The sequence below is a fragment of the Bos indicus genome, chromosome X, assembly GCF_029378745.1.
Source record: "Bos indicus isolate NIAB-ARS_2022 breed Sahiwal x Tharparkar chromosome X, NIAB-ARS_B.indTharparkar_mat_pri_1.0, whole genome shotgun sequence".
In the NCBI taxonomy this organism is placed as follows: Eukaryota; Metazoa; Chordata; class Mammalia; order Artiodactyla; family Bovidae; genus Bos; species Bos indicus.
The window spans coordinates 131,033,190-131,046,734 of NC_091789.1; the positions used below are offsets into that span (position 1 = coordinate 131,033,190).

The window sequence follows — 13,545 nt, forward strand, 5'->3', positions numbered from 1 at the left end:
CATTTCATTTCTAATTATCAGAACAGTCACAAAAAAATAAAATAAAACAAAATAAAATTACCAAAAAGTAAAGGATTTTTTAAAGATATAAAAATAAGCAAAAATAAGATGGATGGACTTCTGCTTCTGATAATAACAGATCAGGTAATCTGGATACACTCTCCCACTAAGAACCACTAGAAAAATATAACAAAAGATTTTTTCAATCTGCCCAAAGGCCTCATAATGTTAACAAAGTAGAGAAGTATTACCTGGACAGGATCCAGGGGAGAATGGATACCCTGAGAAATGAAACCTGTGGGCAGAGTCTCTCTTCCTGGGACTGTTTGATGGTCCTGGAGGGCACGAGTTGGGGCTGAGAGCTAAGTAAGAATTCAGTCAACCTAGTGGAACTAAAGGAACAGACACTGGTATCTGGGAGCCACCAAGAAAGTCAGGGCAGGCAGGGGGGAATCAGTTATTGGGCCTTACTTAGGGTTGGGTCTTCAAAGGTCTGCACCCTAAAATTCGTGTGACCTGAAAGTACATGGGCTATGTTGGGAACTGCAGGTCATCTTTTAATCCCCTCAAGCCCTGAAATTGGACAGAGGTGATCAAAACTGCTAGTACCTCTGGGCATCTGGCAGAAACAAGTGGGAATCTTCTCTGGAAGAAAAGAGCATCATCTTGGGCATCAAATTATTTCTACAAACAATTTTTCAAATACAATGTCTAAAATGCAAACAAAAGTAGATAGGCCAGAGACAAGGCAACAGGAATTAAAAGCAGCAGGAAAAAATAAATAGAAAGAGAATAACAAGGGAGGATGCTAGAGTTCCCAAACACTTTAAATAAATATGCTCAGAGAATTCAACGACATAAAAAGCAATTGCAGCAGAGAAAAAGAAACTATACAAAAGAACCAAAGTCCTTCTCCCAGCATGAAACATCTACGTGTTAAGTCCAAAAACAAGTCGACATTCTTTGTAGCACTGGTATATAAAACTTTTGATTCACTTATTTAACAGGCATATATTGAGCTAGTTTTCTGTATAAGCCACCACTAGATGCTGAGGGAGATAGGAAGATTAAAAAACAAACAAACAAACAAACAAACAAACAAAAAAACGTGGTACCCTGCTATCAAGGACTTAATAGCTTATGGCTAGATTTAGTTATCATACATGTTATTCTATTCAAAACAGCACTGATTGACAATGTCCTGAGGCTCTATTTTGTTTTTTTCCTAAGGTAAAGAAAAAGGAATATGTCTTAATGTTTAAATGGTCTGATCCTAAATGTATCTTGTAAGAAAGTTTCTAAAGATGGTTGGATAGGAGGCCATCATTATTGTGGTGTGTATGAGGGTTGATCACCTGAGTCTGGAATGGCGAGACATGTGCCACAATCATTCATACTCCACAGCACAGTGGCTTCCGTCTAAGTATTATGATCACTCAGGGCTTTGGGTCAGCACCATCCTTCAGCCCTCCTAAGAAGCACAAGAAACTTGGACCCATCTATATTTGAAACTCTATTGATTTTGGGGCTGCTGAAAGCAATATATTTCTTTTCAATTTCTTTAAAACAGGAAACTGCCCAGGCCTCCTAGAGAAAATAACCTATTCTCAATGCCGAGAGGACACTTGAATTAAAGTGTAAGTTACTTAACTTCCATGATAAATATCCTCATAGCAAATATGGCCTTGAAAAGTTTCCATTTGGAGCCTGGGAGGGAACAAAGTCATTTCTTAAAAGTGTGAACTTCTCTAAGGCAGAGTCATGAAAAAAGGGGATGAAAGCCAGTCTGTTGAAAGACAACACATCCTACCAATCCCCTTGATAAAAGGACAACAGGAATGTGGAGTATCAGTGTCCTCCTCTACCACTCCCCTGGTCCATATTCCTGAATAATCAGGTGCCCCAAGGGTATAACTCAGGCAACACCTCTTAGGTGGTCAGGTAGTTGTTGGGTACGTTACTATAGATGCATTCCACTTGTGGAGTCAATCCGTAACTATGGCTCCTAAATGTTTGCAATTCTAATGGTCTGGCTGATTGCATGTGGTCCTAACAATACATGCAAAGCAAAGCCAAAATGTTATCCAAGATCAGAACAAAACAACATTCTGTCCTAAAATAAAAGACATATGAGCAAAAAAATGGTGGCTTCATATTTAGATTGCCCAGGTAATTTTCTTACAACTTCTCTTCTGTTGATTAAAGAACCACAACCCTTGGTATGTCCACCATACTTAAACTGAAGGAAATTTTGTTCTGGATGATTTCAATGGCTTATGGTGCTATTTCCCAGGCCTTTCCATTTTCATGTAGAATGGTGACTAGAAACATCAGGTGGGTCCTACCTAGTACACATTGTTCTTGTAACAGTATTGGGGAGGAGGTTTCAATTCAGAATTTGCTAAGATGTTAAAAATTGAGTATTGAATTGACAGTACAGGATAAACTTAGCTTGGTTAATAGTTAATCATATTATATAAGTAAGCAACTATAACTATTGGATGTGAATAGTCACACAGAGGTTCAAAGGGATTCTGGTTTAACTGCCAATCCTTTCTCACTAGGATGGGCTTTCCTGGTGGCTCAGAGGGTAAAGCGTCTGCCTGCAATGCGGGAGACCTGAGTTTGATCCCTGGGTGGGGAAGATCCCCTGGAGAAGGAAATGGCAACCCATTCCAGTATTCTTGCCTGGAGAATCCCATGGACAGAGGAGCCTGGTAGGCTACAGTCCACAGAGTCTCAAAGAGTTGGACACGACTGAGCAACTTCACTACTTCCTTCCTTCCCATTTGCTTCTGCGATACAGTCCTCTCTCATCATGTTACTGGAGCACTGCCCACAAATATATTTCTGTACTGCCCAATGCTGGTCCAAACTGGCCCATGCCGAACTGGTCCTGCCCTTATGTCAGAGGTGATATATTTGAAAAGTAGTCTCAGTTTCCAAATGTTAACTTATCAAAGTTTAATATTGAAAATTCACACCCTCTGTCACATGCATTTCTAGGGCCCCATTTCTATCACTATTTGCTAGTGCACAGATCTGTCCAAGTGAAAGACATGAAGGTTATAACTATTCTGCAGTGTAAATGAGTCCTATAATACCTTCTGCCAAGTCCCTGGAAGACAGAGCCGCCTACAATGTGTCTGCAGGGGTTCTGTAGACCTATCTATCTTCAGATGGGAAAAGAAAAAGATTTGGCAAATTTGACCTAAAAGTAGGCTCTTGAGAAAAATGTTAAAAAGCCTTTGCCTGCCCCTTTTTCAAAGATGGATTATTTTGTAACCCATTACTCTTCTTTTTAAAATATTTGAATCTGATTTATTTTTTAACATATTAATACACTGACATTCATAGATCACATGCTCTCTACTTGCCATCTGGGGCATGCTTTTCTAGTTAATCTTGAGTGAAGTTCATATTTTACAACTATAAACCATGGTGGGGAGGGGGTTCTCTTCAAAAAATGTTCTAAAACATCACAGAATGTTCAAAACCACTTTCTTTACAAGAAATGACAGTGAAAAAAGGACATCCTAGATTTCTCCAAAGAGCCCACATTAAGGTAGAAGGCAATATTGATTTTACTTAAATCTCGAAAAATCAAGCACAAATATCACAGTAGGCAAAATAATGCCTCCACCCCCAAAATGTCCATTTCCTGACCTCTAGAATCTCTGAATATGTTATGTTACATAGCAAGTTGGAATTAAGGTTGTTAATCAGCTGACCTGACAACAAGGAGATCAGCTTGAATTATACAGCTGAGCCCAACATAATCACACAGGTCCTTAAATACAAAAGTGGAAGACAGAAGATCCGAAGCAGAGAGATGGCATCATCAGGAAGATTCAGTCAGCCATTTCTAGCTTTGAAGACGGAGGAAGAGGTTACAAGCCAAGGAATGCATGTAGCTTTGAAATTTAGAAAAACTGAGGAAATGGATTCTTCCCTGGTGCCTCCATCAGGAATTCAGACTTTTTTGTTTAAAGCCAAAAAATTTGTGGTAGTTTGTTATAGCTGCAAATTAAAACAAGTGTTGAGATGCTTTGTGGCACTCTGGACTTCCTTGAGGCTGCCAGTCACTTTAAGAAGAGCTGGCATGGAAGACAGTATTTGTCAGTAGTCATGCATCTTCTAAATAATTCCCATGTTTCTCAGCATACTACCATGGCCAGCCAGTCTTCCCCTATCATAAGATATTAAATGATTTGCCCCCAACACAGATTGCTGGGCTCACCCCTGGAGTTTCTGATCTGGGGTGATGACTGAAATTTTGCATTTCTAACAAACTCCAAAGCAAAGCTGATGATAGTGATCAGAGGATCACACTTTGAGATCCACTAGTCTAGTGGACTAGAAAAGCATGTAAACAAACAAAATACAGTGTGATAAGATGATGTAATCGTACAAAAGGTACAGTAATCACAGTGTAGAAACATCAAAATCATGCACTTGGTTGGAGAAAGGTTTTAGAAAGAAGTGATGTTTCTGTTGAAGCTTGAAGAATGTAATTTAAAACAGAAATGACAAGGAAAAGTGGATGGGGAGAAAATAAGTAAAGAAATATCTGGCAGAGAGAAATGTGTATGAGAAGACATGCAGGAGGGAACTTTTCTTTTTTTACAACTGGAGAAAGGGATAACCATGGATAAGTGGTGGGAAATGAGGCCAGAAAGGGAGACAAGTCAGATACAAAGGCCTTTCTGTGCTACACAAAGGAATTTGACTTTATCCCAAATTTTAGAGCTGTATGTTAGTGTCCATAAACAGACTTACATGTAAAAGGGCTTCCTTGGCAGCTGTTCTAGATGAGCAAGGCTGATGGTGAGACCAGAAGCAGGGGAAGCGTTAAGAAGGAACTTCCAGCAGTCCTCAGAGAAGCGACGAATGTGTGCACTATGGTACAGGCGATGGATGTGATGGCATAGCTGCAAGAGAAGCATAAAAGTAGCATCTACAGACCATGGTTACCAATGGAATATGAGCAAGTGAGAGAGGAGCCGTGGAGGACTAGAGGATGATCATTAGCGTTCCAGGCTATATGCTGAGTTGGCTAAGGGAACCATTCACCAAGAGAGGAAACACTCCACAAGGAGTCTGCTGGGTGGAGGTGACCATGCAGGGATGGATGCCTGGGGGGCTGAGGTGCCTGGATTATACCCAAGGGAAGTAAGCCAGATAACAGTTGTGAACAGCTATGAGTTGCTAATATTTCAAAGCACAAAGTGAAACTTAATGGGCAAAGTAAATCAAAATGCTTACTTATATGAAATTATAGACTCACAGACTTTTTAAAAGTAGCAAAAGTAGATTTATTTTCTTCAGCTACTTTTCTTAGAACAGCGTGTGGCACCCTGTCTCTCCTCCTTGGCCTGGTGCATGGTCAGCCCATCTCAGAGTCAACAGTGCTGGGAAAGAAAAAAAGAGAATAGGAACGGACACCAAGTTAAAATCATTTACTTGTGATAAAATACACCTAATCAAAGGTCCGTCTAGTCAAGGCTATTGTTTTTCCTGTGGTCATGTATGGATGTGAGAGTTGGACTGTGAAGAAGGCTGAGAGCCGAAGAATTGATGCTTTTGAACTGTGGTGTTGGAGAAGACTCTTGAGAGTCCCTTGGACTGCAAGGAGATCCAACCAGTCCATTCTGAAGATCAGCCCTCGGATTTCTTTGGAGGGAATGATGCTGAGGCTGAAACTCCAGTACTTTGGCCACCTCATGCGAAGAGTTGACTCAGTGGAAAAGACCCTGATGCTGGGAGGGATTGGGGGCAGCAGGAGAAGGGGACACCAGAGGATGAGATGGCTGGATGGCATCACTGACTCGATGGACGTGAGTCTCAGTGAACTCCAGGAGTTGGTGATGGACAGGGAGGCCTGGCATGCTGGAATTCATGGGGTCGCAAAGAGTCAGACATGACTGAGTGACTGAACTGAACTGAAGGATGATTATATTGTCTGAAGTAGGTACTGTTTCTCAAAGCACCTGTTCTGGAGTAGACTGCTACTCTGCTCCTTCCCCTCTATAGATATATATGGACTGATGTATACATTCTGTCTTTACCCTCAAGAGAGAACCAGATTTGGTGACGTCAATAAAACATAGGCAGTGTGGAGTAAATGAGAGTTAATGTTTTCAGTTTTAAGTAACCATAGATATATATTACATTAAGAACCTAAGTAATGTATGTATATTAAGTGCTAAAACATATCAAATTATGATATGTTAAAATGCAAATAACTCATGTGGTTTTAAAAGATAAAACAAAGTTGATGCTAACAAATTTAATGTGAATGATTAATAGAAGAGAGAAAATGTGGAAACAAAACATTTTTAACAAAATACCACATAAATACATATGGAATACATACAAAAAATCACCTATAGAACTACAGATAATTCTTATTTTTATTTATCATTTCCTATGTTGTATAACTATTAAATAATGAGTATGTATCACTTTTTAAATTAAAACATTAAAAAAATAAGGCTAGTTTCCCTAATAAACTATCCTTCCCTCATGGCTCAGATGGTAAAGAATCTGCCTGCAATGTGGGAGACTGGGTTTGATCCCTGGGTTGGGAAGATCCCCTGGAGAAGGAAATGGCAACCCACTCCAGTACTCTTGCCTGGAGAATCCCATGGACAGAGGAGCCTGATGGGCTACAGTCCGTAGGGTTGCAAAGAGGTGGACACAACTGAGTGACTAATGCTTTCTTTTTCCCTAATTAAAAAAAAAAAATGTATTTTTAAAATACGTTTTTAAGTATATTTGAAACTGAAAACCCAAGATTATGCAGACATCTGTCCCTAAAACAGATGTTTGTTCAAAAGCCTCTCACTGTCTAAAATGCAGCCAAGTGGTATCCAAAGTGATGTCAGTCTTGGTGACAGACATCTGGGCTTATGCAGAGCTGAGGGCTAATAGCTTGCTCTCATGTGACTGCAACTTACGGCAGTGGTCGGGGGGTAGTCTGGACTGAACAGAGAAAAGAACGTTTTAGGACATCAATTTTAAAAGCCACTTCAGAGACTTCCCCAGAGGTTCAGTGGTAAAGACTTCATCTTCCAGTGCAGGAGTTGTGGGTTCAATCCCTGATCAGGGAACTAAGATTCCACATGCCTCATGGCCAAAACGCCAAAACATAAAACAGTAGCAATATTGTAATAAAATTCGATAAAGACTACAAAAACAAATGGTCCACGTGAAAATAAAAATCTAAAAACATAATATAGTAAAATTTAAAAATAGAAATAAAAAGCCAGGCTTCCCTGGTGGCTCTACGGTAAAGAATCCGTCTGTCAATACAGGAGACACGAGTTTGATCCCTGATCCGAGAGGATCCCACATGCTGCAGAGCAACTAACCCTGGGAGCCACAAATATTAAGCTCACACTCTAGAGCCCATACTCTGTAACAAGAGAAGCTACCACAATAAGAAGTCTGAGCACCGCAACTGGAGAGCAGTTCCTGCTTGTCGCAACTAAAGAAAAGCCCTCACATACCAACAAAGACCCAGAACAGCCAAAAAACTTTTTTAAACAGTAAAATTATAGAAATAAATAAAAAACCACTTCAGATTGTTGAGAACCATGAAAGGATGGGGTTAAAAGGAGGAGTTTTCTCCAAGGAAGCCCATGCTAACTTGGGCCTCCTGAGATGCAAAGATAAAGGATATGGACCCTGGTGACTAGAACTCTCTATATTCCCTGAATAAGAGCTGTTGGCCATAAAGCAGAGCAAAATCATCAAGGTAAGAGCAGCCACCATGGCTTAGCTGTTGACACATAGTTCCCACGACAGAAAATCCCAAGACACCAATTCAGGAGAGAAAATCTGGAATCAAGATTCATGCTGACAAGCAAAAGACTTGGCATGCAGTCCTTAGTCACACCAGCAGTATATGTAATGTCTGCTTAAGCTAAATCCTCCACAATTTGTTCAATGTTACCACACAGCTTATTGAAGGTTAATCATCCTTATAAGTTGGATATTAATGAGAAAACTAGGAAATGAATTGTGAAGATGACAAAACCTGAAGAAAGAATTTAGCATATTAAACCCTTCCAAAAGTGAACTCTCCCTATGTCTTAACATCAGATATTTGTAATTCATGTTTTAAAAAATACCTCTGCTGTTGTTTAGTCCCTAAGTCATGTCTGACTCTTTTGTGACCCCATGGAATGTAGCCGCCAGGCTCCTCTGTCCATGGGATTTCCCAGGCAAGAATACTGGAGTGGGTTGCCATTTCCTCCCCCAGGGGATCTTCCTGACCCAGGGATCAAACCCACATCTCCTGTGTCTCCTGCATTGGCAGGCAGACTCTACCACTGAGACACCAGGGAAGCAAAAATACCTTACATGAGAGCAAATTTTACTTGTAAAACTGGACGGTAATTCTCTGACCACAGTGGGAAAGTGAGGGCAAAAATGGCCAGTTAGCTATCACTGTGCAACAAAGCATCCCAAAACTGAGACTTGAAACAATAGCCATTTATATTATTGCCCACAAAACTTCAGGTAATCTGGGTGGTTCCTCTGCTCTTAGATGAGCTCCTGAATGGGTCTGCAGTCAAATGTGGGCTAGGTTGGTAGCTCTGCTAATCTGGGTGACTCACTCACATGTTTTGAGCCTGGCTGACTTTAGGATGGTCTACCATGGCTCTGAATGGGAAAAATCAGCTCTCCTTAACGTGTTCTCTCCTCTTCCAGCAGTAAGCCAAGTTTGTTCTCATGGTGACAGAGCTCTGAGAGACAGTAGAAGGATACAAGGTCTCTAGGATCAGAACTGCCACTTCTACCATATTCTGCTGGCCAGAGTAAACACAAGGCCATCCCATAATCAAGGAGACGAGAAAATTGACTCAATCTCTTGATGAGATGAACTGTGAGGAAACATGGAAAGGATGTATGTACAGAAAGCAGTGTAGAAGTGAAACCAGTTTTGCAATCAATCTACGGCATGCATAAACCAAACATAAAATCCAAGTTGAATATTAGAGAAAAAAGTTAAAACACAGCAAGTGATGGTCAATGAATTAAGCAATCCATCTCTTTCCATGCTGACATGCTGGAAAAAAAATAAGTTTCACTCACCAGAGTTTGAAAAAGGGTTCTTTATCTCCACTTTTCCTAGCCAAATAGGAAGTCCATTTATATCACATTTTTACTGGGTCTGACCTTGAAAGATGCTTAAAACATAATTGAGTTCTTCCTCTTGGAAATGAAATATATCCATTGACTATGTTTTAAAGAAAAAATGTATTATTTTATTCAACATAATGCTGTTGGAATTATGAGATGTGCCAAAACCTGGCACTTTTCAGAATGACTCAGAAAAAAACTATGCCAGGAAAATTCCAATTCCTGAGGCATCTTTTCCTAAATTGTCCAATTAATTACCTACTTCTTCACCTTCCTTAGTTTTGCAGACACAATACAACATGCTGCCTTTTCCAAACTGTGGTTCCTGAGCCATTTGAAAATCAAGAATATCTGGATCCAGAGTAATAATAAAATATTTAACAAACACTAATGGCCCGGGCACTGACCAATCAGAACATAGTTTGGCACAGGCTTTTGCTCCGTTGTAAGTGCCACCCCCTCCTCTCCGCTTGCAAGGAGGGATGAAAGATGCCTCCTACATCACCTCCCAGGAGAGAGACACTTTAATGACACCCTTGGGATAGCAACATATGTGTTCTCTGAAGCATTAAGGACACTCTAGACTGTTGTCTGGAAAATCTAAGCTTCAGGAGACAGGCTGATTAACTTCTCTGACAGCTGAGGAAGAGGGAGCTGGCAAGACTGGGACTAGCCAGCACTGCCCACGTTTCCTAGGAAAGAGAAAGCACCTCTCATGGGCCAGACATTGCCCCTGCCTAGGGGGAGCTAGTGCTGAGGTGCACTTCTGTCCTGTCCTGGGGGACTACCTGGAGGGATGAACACAGGAGAGAAGCTGTAGCAATTCTCAGGGGCTGAAGAAATAAGAATTAACTGGAAAAGAGATGCACTCACCTTCATCAAGGGAACTACAGGGAGAGCTCGAGAGCAACGTGAGCCATTCTTATCAACTACGAAAGTGCCTGTGAAAGAAAGAATCAATTCTTAAAACCTGTAGTCACACCCATAAAGCACTAACTCAGGTTCATCAAGTACCAATCAAGTAAGAGTTTTTTCTACTTCCCTCACCTCTCCTTTGCCAATCCCTTTGCACTTCAACCAGGGAGGACCAAGACCTCTACTTAGTGAAATAGGGGAGAAGAAGTGAAAGCAGATGTGGATAAGGCAAGAAGTTGACCACAACTTTCTCCCCCGTTACTTTCCCACCAGCCACGGTGGGGAAAGGCCTGGCTCTCAAATCAATTCCAAAGTCTGATCATCACATTAGACTGGACATTTTAATTATTGGCCATAGGGCTTTCTATCAATCATCTAAGAGTACAGAGAAAAGTCATGAGATGGCCCCAATTTTCACCTGGGACAAAATAAAATGTAAAAAACCAGGAAACAAAAATTAAATTGTTTTACAATTATATATCACTCTTTGTCTTTCTCTGATGGACCAGGACAAAGACCCACCTCTCTGGAAGATGATATTCTCATGGAGGAAACAAAAATAAGAAAATAGTTCATTAGATAATACTCAGTGATAGTGCCATGAAGAAAAACAAAGTGGGGTGAGGAGGTATGGAGAGACAGCTGGGGGAGGAGGGGTGCTGTTTTCCATGGAGTAGCAATGAAGCAATTTCAGCAGGAACATGAGTGAGAAAGTCAGCCATCTGAAGATGGTCTTGGCAGAAAAAAACCGTGAGTGCAAACTGCAGAGGCAGGAATCAGCTTGGGGGTCTGAGGATCAACGAAAAGCCTGTGTGGCTACAATAGAGGGAATGAAGCAAGAAGGGTAGGCCATGAGTTTGGGGGATCCACGAGGAGTCCAGTCGTATGCTGTCATGAGAAAGGAACTGGCCTGGAGTGCAGTGCAAAGGCCTCTGAGGGCTGAGCTCATCCTCCAATGGTTGCCCTGGCTGCCGAGAGAACAGACTAGTGACCAGTGACTACATCTGTCAGGCAGCAGCTTCCAAATCACCTAGGATACTTACTGAAAGAACATATTACTAAGCCCCATCCATGCCAGGAACTACTGAACCAGAATCCCGTGGGAGTAAGGTAAAGGCCGCTATTTTTAGCTGATCCTCCAGGAGATTCTCTCCAGCTGTCAGAATCAGGAATCACTACCCTACATTAGGAGGTGGCCATTTTATGAGAACTCACAGAATTTTTGCTCAGCATTCAACTTAGGTTCTCTGAAATGTCCATGTTTTTATCTTGTCTCTTTGCTTTAAACACGTTTCATCCATCATTAACCATTGTTCAGGATTTTCCAGCTCAATTTTGGAGGGGTCCAACTTTAACTAGGGCTTTATTTTACTATTTATTCGACCTTCATTTTCCCTTTTACTAATATTTATTTTTCTTTTTTATAGATACAATTTTTTAGTATTTATGCATCCATTTTATTGTTTTTAAGAACTAAATTGCCATTTCAGCATCTTCAGAGTAATAGAATGCATTGTACATACATATAATTTAGACATATGCCTATTCCAGCTTCAAAGTCTGATATCAGTCTTCTCTGATATAAAGTGGGATTCACATTATTTTTTTCCATAGAGAAAGACACATTAATTTTAGCTTTCTACCCACTTCAAACAACTGGATGAGTTCACACCTGATGCCATTTGAAATTTTTGTCTCCTATAACACATTCACCTGATCTGCTTTGCTGCATAACATATACTTCTAACCCTAACAAAAAATAATTTTTAAGTCTACATCTTTTAACATGTGGGCATTTTATCATGAAACTGATTTTTTCTTTTTTTGTCCAATACATTAAGTGGTTTCATACCATATTCAACCATTGTGAATTTCAATAAAAGCAGGAGAGCTCCTCATAGATAGTTGAGAAGACTTTAGTGAATTTGACTGTTTTCTTATTAGGAAACAAAGAATGGTATTTTATCTTAAGAGAAATATTTTAACACTTTCTAAACTTGGGCAAAAAAGGGAATCAAGTTTGTACCAGTCCAAGTACCTACAAGACTATGACAGAAGCATTTACCATCACTATTTCACACTACCTCAGTCTCCTAATAGCAAAGTTTTCTCACTAGAAGTATTGTATTAACACTGGACTCTCAAATTGCCAGGTATGAAAAATCACTTACTTTAAAAAGCAAATGTTAGTTATTTCAGGCTAGTCAAGATTAAAATGGCCATTTATATTATTTCTAATTTCAGCTTTAAGCTCAGAGATGTGTTGGCATCTGATCAGCCAAAATGAGAATTTGTTTTGCCTGTATCCAACAGAATAAAATGATAAATTAGCAATAAGTTCATCCTTTGCCAAAAAGAAATATGTTTCAAATTTATATAAACTATATGATAAATCTGGAGAAGGAAATGGCTACCCACTGCAGTATTCTTGCCTGGGAAATCCCATGGACAGAGGAGCCTGGCAGGCTACAGTCCACAGGATCACAAACAGTGAGACACGACTGAGCAACTAACACACACACACACCATTAATGGGGGAAAAACTTCATGAGAGTTTATTCAAATGACACATAATAATACCCCAAGAACATCAATTTATATATATGAACTCTGTACAAAGTGTAAGTGGTCACCTTAACAGAAACATAACAAGTCTCTATAATGCAAAAATTAATTCTAAAGACACCTTTATAAAGTGATGAAATTCATATAACTTAGTCACATTCATTCATATAATTTACCTTTCTCCTCTCTAATACAAACTCATCTGGCAGTTTTCAGTTAACTTCATGCTAAAATGTTCCAAATTTAGAATCTTCACTAATGAAAGAAATAAACAAGAAATAAGTTTGTTTTTTTTTTTTAATTTCAGGTTAGAGGAAAAGCACATTACACAATTATAAAACCCAGGCAAATGAGAGTTGGTGAGTATATGAATGCTTATCATTAATATATCATTCAAATTCCTCCATGGCACTTAGAATGCAGTTTAAAACCCAATAAACAAGAGACCATAAGAACAGGAGCAAACTACCATGAAACAAGGAATTATAACAAAGTCTGTTCAACCCTAAATATTTAGTTTAAGACAATGAGCAGAGTAGCACACACTTCATCTAAATGACACCATTTAAACTGTGTTATAATATAATATTACTTAAGACAAACCAGTGTGGAGCATTATGACTCCAACCATTCTCAAAAAAAGGATTAACAAGTAACAGCATCCCCAGCAGCTTGGAGCCTACAGAATCAATTACTTCAGTCATATCTTTGCAAATGATTCAGTAATGCCTTTCAACATTACAAACAGAAATCTATCATAGTACTAGAATTTTGATGTATTTGGTGCTTCTAGGGCTGCCTAAGAATAAGAAGGCATCCAAGCGAAATTCATTATATACTTATTATTCCATAACATTTCAGTACCTAAAATGTGAAATCACTCTCTACCATTTACCTGTCTGCCTTACGCTATAT

At 39.6% G+C, this 13,545-nt stretch overlaps 1 protein-coding gene across 7 annotated transcripts in view; it reads right to left on the minus strand.

Annotated features, from left to right (window-relative positions):
* Positions 1–2,767: 2,767 nt before the first annotated feature.
* PHEX (phosphate regulating endopeptidase X-linked) overlaps positions 2,768–13,545 on the minus strand; it is a 245,020-nt gene continuing 234,242 nt past the window's right edge. For 4 of the 7 annotated variants that reach the window (XR_011565207.1, XR_011565206.1, XR_011565205.1 and 1 more), the window contains 2 exons: positions 5,266–5,411; positions 2,771–4,931 (listed from right to left, as the gene is read on the minus strand). The gene's annotated coding sequence lies outside the window, so the exon portion shown is untranslated. Of the gene's footprint in view, positions 4,932–5,265; positions 5,412–13,545 lie in introns of all 7 variants that reach the window. The other 3 variants (XR_011565209.1, XR_011565208.1, XR_011565204.1) reach the window with 3 other exon arrangements.